Consider the following 9,806-nt stretch of genomic DNA (forward strand, 5'->3'; position numbering starts at 1 on the left):
GGACTTGCATTGGACAAGGGTGCGCTAGGAGACAACTACATGAAAATGTGCTAGGTCTTGCTAAGAGAAACCTTCCATGAAACTCAATTTGCCAAAATTTGGTGAGATTCAGCTAATCATTTCAACATCCACTCTGCCAAGTCATTTCAGGATCTTCTGTGTTTCAGCAGGATCACCCTTTGTTCTCCTAAACTCCAATGGATACAGGCCAGCTTTCTCACCCTTTCCTCATAGGATTACTCCCACATCCCAGGTACGCACAGTTCTTAAGACCATAAGAAACAGGAACAGGAGTGGGCCTTTCAGCCCCTAAGCCTACTCTGCCTTTCAATAGGATCACGACGACCTCATATCCACCTTCCTGCCTGTTCCCTGCAACCCTTCTGATCAAGAATCTATCGATCTCAGCCTTAACTACACACAAGGACTCTAATCCCACACTTCTCTGTGGCAAGAAGTTTCAACCCTCAGAGTAGATATCCTTCCTCATCACACGTTTTAAGTTGATGCTCCTTTATTCTGAGACTATTCCCTCAGGTCCCAGAGTCTTCCCATGAGGGGAAGCATCCTCTCAGCATTTACCCTGTCAAGCCCCTTAAGAATCCTATATGGTTAATGATAGCACCTCTCATTCTGCAAAACTCTAGTGAATAGTGGATGAGTAGGCATGGACGAGTTGGATGGAAGGGTCTGTATCCAAGCTGTACAGCTCTATGACTCTAATGTACTACCTCCAAAAGCGTGGACTCTTATCTTATGACTTAACCTTTTATGAGGTACCTTGTCAAATGCCTTCTGAAAATCTAAATACAACACATCTCCTTGTTTCCCTCTATCCACTCCATTGCTCAAAATTCTTTAATAAATAAGTCAGTTACTTTGGCCTCTTTCCTTTTTATATATATCAGTTTTTAAACTCCTCACTCGTTGTCTCATTGTTTATTTTCTCTCTCTTTATTACCTTTTTACTTCTTTGCTGGATTCTGCATTATTCCCAGCCACTAACTGGCTATCATTGGCTTTTGCCTTCATATATGCTTTTTCTTTCAACTTTATATTTAAATTTCTTGCTTAGTCATTGTTGGTTTATCCCTCTCTGAGAATCTTTCCTCCTTACTGGGATGTATTTCTGCTGAGAGTCATGAATTACCTCCTTAAATGTCCACCACTGCCTGCTTAATGCCGTTGATAGAAGCATAAAATCCGTACAGTGTGGAAGCAGACCATTTGACCCATTAAGTTCACACCGACCCTCCGAAGAGCATACCATTCAAATCACCCCCTGCCTTTCCCGCGGCTAATCCACCTAGCCTGCACATCCCTGGACATTACAGGACAATTTAGCATTGCCAATCCACTTAAACTATGGACTATCCCTGCCAATCTATCTGCCCACTTCACTTCAGCTAACTCTCTCCTCATTCCATTGTAATTCCCTTTACTTAAATTAAAAACAGTTCTTTCGGAGCCAAGTTTCTCACTCTTAAATTGAATATTAGGTTCTGTTATGTTTTGATCACCACCTCCTAGGGGATCTTTTATTCAGAGGTCATTTATTAAACTTGTCACATTACCCATTACCACTTCCAAGATTATCTGTTTCCTAGCTGGCTCCATGACATGTTGCTCTAGGGAATTTTCCCGAGTACACCTATGAGACTGAATTATTGTAGCTACCCTTCCCAATGAGATTAACTCAATCAACATGAAGATTAAAGCAACCCATAATTATTACTCCACTATTTTTACATGCTCCTATAATTTGTTGATTTATACCCTTGGGGGCCTATACATTACTCCTACTAAAGTTTTCTTTCCCTTGCTGTTTTGTTAACTCCACTGAAATGGACTCTACATCATCCAAGCCTAGGTAATCTCTCTCAACTGTCCTCATTTCATTTCTTATTAACAAGACTACCCCACCAACTTTTCCATCCCTCCTGTGTCTCTAGTGTCAAATATCCCTGGATGTTCAGATTCTGGTTTTGTAACCATATCTCCATAACGGCTATGACATCATCCCTAACCTTTCCTCGTGTTTGTCCTCTTGCCCTTGATTATCTTTGCATTTTACTGTACTTTCTTTTATTGCCATCCTTCTCTCTGTTTCCCTCAGCACCCTGCTTAGGTTCCCATTCCCCTGCCACTCCGACCACATTAGCAAATACTTTCCTTCGGACATCAGTCCTGATCCTGCCCAGCTGCATCCATCCAGTTTGTATTGGTCCCACCTCCCCCAGAACTGGTCTTAATATCCCAAGAATTTGAGATCCTCCCCCTCGTACTATCTTTCCAGCCACAAATTCATCCAGTAAATCCTGCTATTGCTACTCTGACTGGCATATGACACTGGCGGTAATCCTGAGATCACTGAGGTTCTAGTTTCCAACTGACTTCCTAATTCCCTACAATTAGCTTTAGAGTATCATTTTTTTTCACTTAAGTTTGGGTACCCATGTGTACCAAGACCACTGGCTGTTCACCCTTCCCCTCCAGAATGTCCTGTAGCCACTCTGAGACATCCTTGACCCTAGCACCAGGAAAGCAACACACCAACTTGGAGTCTTGTTTGTGGCCATAGAAACACTTATCTATTTCCTTTACAACTGAATGTGACTATTGCACTTCCACACTAACTCCTTCACGTTCTCTCCTGTGCAGCAGAACCAATCATGGGGCAATGAATTTAGCTGTTAATGGTTTCCCCTGAAAAGCTATTTCCCATTAACAGCATCTAAAGTACTATATCTGTTTAACACTGGGTGTTCCTGCACCACTGCTTAGTTCTTACACTGCCTGGTGGCCATGACTTACCCTTGTGGACTAAACCTCTCTTACAATCAAATAATACCAATTACTTTGTGGCCCTTCTACTCTCAACCTTGTCAAAACAGTATATAGGAGAAAGAGAGGACTGCAGATGCTGGAGATCAGAGCTGAAAATGTGTTGCTGGAAAAGCGCAGCAGGTCAGGCAGCATCCAAGGAGCAGGAGAATCGACAGTTTGGGCATGAGCCCTTCTTCAAGAATCTACAGTATTCAAAAAACAGTATATAGCCTGTACAAACTTTAAATGATAAAATAATGAGTTTACAAACTCTAAGCAATAATATTAATACAGATACTCACTGTCTAGCCTCACCCAATCAGCAGATTCCACTTGCCTTACGACACTTTACTATCCTGACGTCACTTCAACTGTTCAGTGCCTGGATTGATTGAAGTTAAAATTGGGCAGCTCCTTCAAACATTTTCCTGCAGCTCCTTGCCACATTCACTCCCTCTCTCTGATCTCCGATGGTCTGTACTGTAGGTGTTTCTTAAGGTCGCACTTTCCCCGTTATGCTCCAAATTTATTTCCAAGACCTTACTTTTATATTAAAAAGCAGAAAGTACTCACCAATGACAGAAAGCAAGGGACTGTCCACCCCCTCTTTCATCTAACTCACTGTTTCTTTAAACTCCAGTTACTCTCTAATAACAGCTCTCCAGATTAGGCAATGTAGCACTGAACCTTCTACAAACAGCTCCTAACCCATTTTACATGTTACATTTTCAAATCTACCTGTTCAGAGATATTATGACACACCCCTGGAGCTTGAAGGAAAAATGAGGACTGCAAATGCTGGAGATCAGAGTCAAAGAGTGTGATGCTGGAAAAGCACAGCCAGTCAAGCAGCATCCAAGAAGCAGGAGAATCAACATTTCAGGCATAAGCCCTTGACACCACACCTTTTGACTCTGGTGCTTGAACCCAGTCTCCTAGTTCAAAGGTAGGGACACTACTACTGCACCATAGGAGTTCTCAATACATTTATATCCTTTCTTAAATAAGAAGACAAAATCTGTGCACAGTATTCTTAATGTGGGTCTGTCATCCTTGAGCAGGGGCCATGCTAATCGTCGAAGTATTATTCCAATTATAGTATGTGTGCTGATTAATACTGTGTACATTCACTAACAGTCTCACACCTCATCTGTTTGTCTCTGGATCTGAGTGTGAATAGCACCACCCAATGTGATGAAGTCACACAGGGTCAGTCTGACAGTTGATGACAAGACATTGGAAGCTTTTAGCTGCAGATCTAATAGCACTATTCCAATTAACCTGTATATCATTTACAGCAATGCAAGAAATTTCTTATTGTTTACTCAACTCTAAGTTCAGTAAAACCAAAAAGGTAGAATGCCCTCATCCACATGATTATTTTTCCTTCATTATTGATCGTCATGCACAGTATCCTCTGGGCCACCACAAAGCAATCAATGGAACACTGTGAACAGTTTTGGGCCGTTGCTGTAGGTATCCCCACAATGATATTAGGATAACATTCCAGGATCTTGATCCTCCACTCCTTGAAGGAATGGCGGTATATTTCCATGATTTGGAGGAGCCGGTGTTGGACTGGTATGGGCAAAGTTAAAATTCACATAACACTAGGTTATAGTCCAAAGGGTTTATTTCAAAGCACTAGCTTTTGGAGCGCTGCTTCATCATCAGATGGTTGTGTTCAGCGCTCTAAAAGCTAGTGCTTCCAAATAAACCTGTTGGACTATAACCTAGTGTTGTGTGATTTTTAACTTTGATATATTTCCAGGTCAGGATGGTGAGTGGCTTGGAAAGGAACTTTTGAGTTGTGGTGTTCCCATGTATTCTGTCCTTCTCATGGGTTTGGAAGGTGCTGTCTTAGGATGTTTGGTGAATTTTTTGCAATGCATCTTGTACATGGTACACACTGCTGCTACTGAGTGTTGGTGGTGGAGGGAGTTGATCTTTATGGATGTGGTGCCAATCATATGGCCACTTTATCAGAGTCATATAGCACAGTGCTGCAAAGTTGGGTAGAGTAATTATAAATTGGGAAGAAGCAAGTTAGTGTTTGGTGTTTGTAAAATGCTGGGGGGTGGGTGTGAGGGAAAGTATTGTGTGGTCCCTTTAAAAGATGGTGTTTTTTTCTGTGCTTAGAGATTAAAATGGATGTCTGTGGGCAGCAGCTTGAGTTTGCAAGGATACAGAGAGCCTGGATTAAAACATCTGTATCAAAAGGCTGTACAGTTAGCAGACCAAGCAGCAGTTTTACCAAGACAACAGGTTTGAATTCAGCCAATCAATTTGAACCAGGCCCTTAGATACCAAAAACCTATTAAATTTAAATCTGATGGTTTTGACAACGTAGGACCAATCCTATTATAATAAACATGGATATGTCATCAAGGGTATTAAAGAAGGGGACAGTTGGAAAAAGACTCAGAGAGCTAATTGCCATCTGTCAAAGTTAACAGCCCTCAGCTCTCAAGGCAGAATTGCTCACTCTCACAGTCATCTATGTCTTAGAGGAAGCACCATCTAAATAATAATGGTACCAATGGTGCAGAAGATGTTCCTGACAGCAGAAACCAATGGAGAAGACACTCCTGACAGAAGATTCAACAGAGAAGGTACAGAAAATTCTGGAAGTAACCTGGCTGTAATTTCAAAAGACTCAATTCTATTTTGTTACATGAGTGGCACTCACATTTATTGGAACAGCATACTATTACAAACTTGTCATCAGGCTCTTTTTACGGATTATAGGGCAAGGTGCTCCTCCTTGGGTGTTCCAGTGTTGGGGAGGGAGGGGTTCAACCTCAGCTTTATAACAGCCTGACTTGTCTATGCCAACCAAGTTTCCCAAACTAAACTAATCCCAACTTGCCTGTGTTTGGCCCATATCCCTCTAAACCTTTCCTACTCATGTACCTGTCCAAATCTCTTTTAGATGTTATAACTGTACCTGCATCTGCCACTTCCTCTGGCAGTTCATTCCACATTACAAACCAACCTCTGTGTGAAAAAGTTACCTGTCAAAGCCCTTTAAATCTTTCCCCTGTCACCTTAAACCTATGTCTTCTAGTTTTGGACTCCCCTACCCTTGGCTATTCACTTTATTTATTCCCCTCATGATTTTATAAACCTCATGGGGGGCATATGGCTCAGTGGTTAGGGACTAAGGTTCAATTCTACTCTCAGGCAACAGTCTGCGTAGAGTTTGCACATTCTCCCTGTGTCTGTGTGTATTTCCTCTGGGTGCTCCACTTTCCTGCCACAGTCCAAAGATGTGCAAATTAGATGGCTTGGGCATGGGAATGCAGGATTACGGGAACAGGGCAAGGGGATGGGTATGGATGGGATGCTCTTCATAGGTTTGGCATGGAATCAATAGGCCAAATGGCCTGCTTCCACATTGCAGGGATCTTGTGATTCCACAAGGTCACCTTTCAACTTCCAACACTTCAGGGAATAAAGTCCCAGCATAACCACCCTCTCCTTACAAATCAAATCTTCCAGTCTCTGTAACATCCTTGTAAATCCTTTTTGCACTCTTTCCAGTTTAGTAACATCATTCCTTTAACAGGGTGACCAAAATTGTACACAGTACTCAAAATGTGGCCTGATCAATGTCTTGTACAGCTGTAACATGATATCCCAACTCCTGTACACAATGTTCTGACCAATGACAGCAAGCATGCCAGATGACCTCTTTACCAACCTATTTACCAGTGATGCTGCTTTCAAGGAACTATGTACCTGCACCCCTAGGTATCTCTGTTTGACAGCACTGAACCATTGACTGTGTAAGTCCTGCCTGGTTTATCTAACTAAAATGCAACACCTCACATTTATCTAAACTAAACTCCATCTTGTTATACTCTTAGATAACTTTCTTCACTGTTCTCTGTACTTGGGCAACTTTCCACATTGTTGTGTGGATGCCAGTGTGGTAAATGGGCTGGAAGAGTTTGGCCAGAAGTTGCAGCAAGTTCTGGAGCATAAGTCTTCAGTACTGTTGCTGGAATATTGTCAGGGCCCATAGCCTTTGCAGTATCCAGTGCCTCCATATCTTTCTTGATATACGTGGAGTGAATCAAATTGGCTGAAGATTGATACTGGGGACATCTGGAGGAGGCAGAGATGGATCATCTGCTCTTTACTTCAGGCTGAAGATTGTTGCAAATGTATCAGTCTTATCTTTTACACTCATGTGCTGGGCTCTTTTGTCATTAAGGATGGGAATATTTGTGGAGCGTCCTCCTCCAGCGAGTTGTTTGATTGTCCACTGCTATTCACGACTGGATGTGGCAGTGTGTCAGAACTTAGATCTGATCCATTTCTTGTAAGATCACTTAGCTTAGGGATAGCCAATATGCTTTAAGGAACATATTAATGAAGGCAAATAAGGAGGAGAGTCCGAGAGGGTTAAGGAGCAAATTCTAGATCTTAAGACCCATATGCAGTCTCACATAGTTGGATGTCAGAGCCTTAGGAGGAGGATGGTGTGGTCAACTTTTTTCAAAGGGTGCGGGCAGGATGAAGAGGGAAAGTTTAATTTTGTCATAGTAACAGAGGAGTTTGCAACTTTGATCAGAGTTGTTCAGATGCTGTGTATTTGATTCTTGACTGGAGGATTCAAACACGGAGTTCTGGGAGAGATGGGCATGGATTAGGAAGAGGACAAGGCATTCAGTTACTTTACAGAGGAACAGTGGTTCTCAAGGAAGGTGGGTCAAGAGCTAATTTATTAAGGAGATGGGTGATGATGGCTGATTTAAAAAAGAACAACATGTGAAGAGATGGAGAGAACTGTTAACAATGTAAGCCAAAATGGTGATGAGGAAGTTATGTTGGGCAGTCAGCAATTTAATGGGAATAGCATCTCATGGGCAAGCTGAAATTGGATGTGACATCAGGAAAGATGGGAGAGAACAAAAGAAAAGTTGTGATTTTTTTTCCCAAGGCTGGATATAGAAGCAGATAAGGCTTGGAGGCAATTGGAGGATATGGGTGGAGATTCATACAAGCAAGCTGTGAAGCAAGGTAGCATTAGGGGGACATAAAGTTTCAAAAAAATTCTCAATTTCACAGAAGCTCCCATGATGCAGTAATCAATAGTGGCCACATTACTTAAAAGCTCCTGTATAGATTGGGCAGTTATCTCAATAGAAACCATGCTTATATTAGTCACGTGGGTGAAACAATTTGGCCAGAATTCCTTTTGTGAGCCATGGATAATGAATGGACTTTTCAAACAATTCAGTCTGGTGTGGTGCTATTATCATTTCTGGGTGTAAGTCAGAATGATTGACAGCTTCTCAAGGTACCCATGCTAAGTCTAGCTTCAGTTAGGTGTTGATTAACAGAAAATGCTCAACATTGTACCGATGGCTTTGCAATGCTTACAATTTTCAAGGTAACATCTCCTCATGGTTTCAGTGACCACAGCAAGATACATGAGGTAAATAGCAGAACTATATCATTATATAAATATCACACAAAATTACTTTGGGGTACACACTGCCTGAGGATGGTCATGCTGTCTGTATGGGCAGGTACTCCCAGATGCCTCCAACTCATACACTGAAAATAAACAAAAAAACACTGCACTTACATAACACCTTTCATGTTGCAAAGTATCCAAACCATTCACAGGAGTGTAATCACACATAAACTGAGACCGAACTAAACAAAAGAAGGAGACATTAGTTTTGATGAACAATTGCATGGTCAAAGAGGAGTGCAAACTAAATCCTCTGCAGCTACATCTACCTTGTACTTTAGTGAAGCGTTTTTATTTTCAATTGTTTGCTCCTGGTGTGAGCATCAAACACTCAAATAGAAAATAATTGCTGTTATATAGCACTTTCATGTTTTGTGCACGTAGAGTCATAGAGATGTGGAAATATACACCATGGAAACACACCCTTTGGTCCAACTCGTCCAGGCTGACCAGATGTCCTATGTCGAGTCTTCCTACGAAAGCAATACTTTTGAAGTGTAGTCACTGTTGTAAATGTAGGAAATGCAGCAGCCAAATTGCTCACAGCAAGCTCCCACAAGGCACAATGTGATAATGATCAGATAATCGGTTAAAGGATAAAGAGACAAATATTGGCCAGCACACTAAGGTGATCTCACCTACTCTTCCCAAAGTCGTGCTACGGAGTCTTTTACATCCACCCAAGCAAACAGATGGTGCAATATTTCAGTTACCTCTACACTCATTCATGTCCAAACCCATCCTCAGAAGTGTACCAATTTGATATTTCCATTCTCCACATTATCTCTTCTTGGGAATGCTTACAGCGATTTAATGACTATCTTGAACACAACTCAAAGATTCTGGACTGCTTTCACAGTAAGAGGTTAGACCACGTACGGTTTAAGCCTCATGCTCCATTGTCTTAACATCATGTACACGATAACAATAAACGTAAATGAACAGTTAGTAAGAATTCCAGTCTCAGCTTGTAACAATACCTGAACAGATCTGAGGGAAAACTATTAGCGAAGACTAAATAGGCTGAAGTGTGATCTAAAGAAGTCATTAAAATTATGAAACAACTTGATAGTGCAGACACAGAGATGTTTCCACTTTGAGGGCAGTCCAAATCTAAGGACATAGCTGTAAGATTGTCATTATTCAATAAGGAATTCACCATGCAGACAGTAATGAGACCGAGGAACTCACGAACACAGTGGTTGACATGAATTGCATTTTGGGGGAAGCAACATATTATCGGTTTAAAAGAGATATCTCCAAGAAACTCAACACATATGTGAGCCTGTATCTGGATGACACCATGCAACCAAAGGACAGGTCACCCTGTATTGTTGTACTCAGGACACAGGGAATGTCTCGAGTCTTCTCTGTATTAGGTTAGCCATAAACAAACCCAGTGGACATCTTCAAGTAAACAGCATCAACGTGGGTCTTTGTGTTAAATTTAGATAGCAAAGGAATATCATTATAGTATAAACACATGACAGAG

At 41.5% G+C, this 9,806-nt stretch overlaps 1 non-coding gene across 1 annotated transcript; it reads right to left on the reverse strand.

Annotated features, from left to right (window-relative positions):
• Positions 1-3,839: 3,839 nt before the first annotated feature.
• Positions 3,840-3,944, reverse strand: LOC140484004 (U6 spliceosomal RNA). The gene has a single exon (XR_011962166.1). It is a non-coding gene; the product is annotated as a U6 spliceosomal RNA (small nuclear RNA).
• Between the last annotated feature and the right edge of the window lie 5,862 nt (positions 3,945-9,806).

The sequence above is a fragment of the Chiloscyllium punctatum genome, chromosome 12, assembly GCF_047496795.1.
Source record: "Chiloscyllium punctatum isolate Juve2018m chromosome 12, sChiPun1.3, whole genome shotgun sequence".
NCBI lineage: Eukaryota > Metazoa > Chordata > Chondrichthyes > Orectolobiformes > Hemiscylliidae > Chiloscyllium > Chiloscyllium punctatum.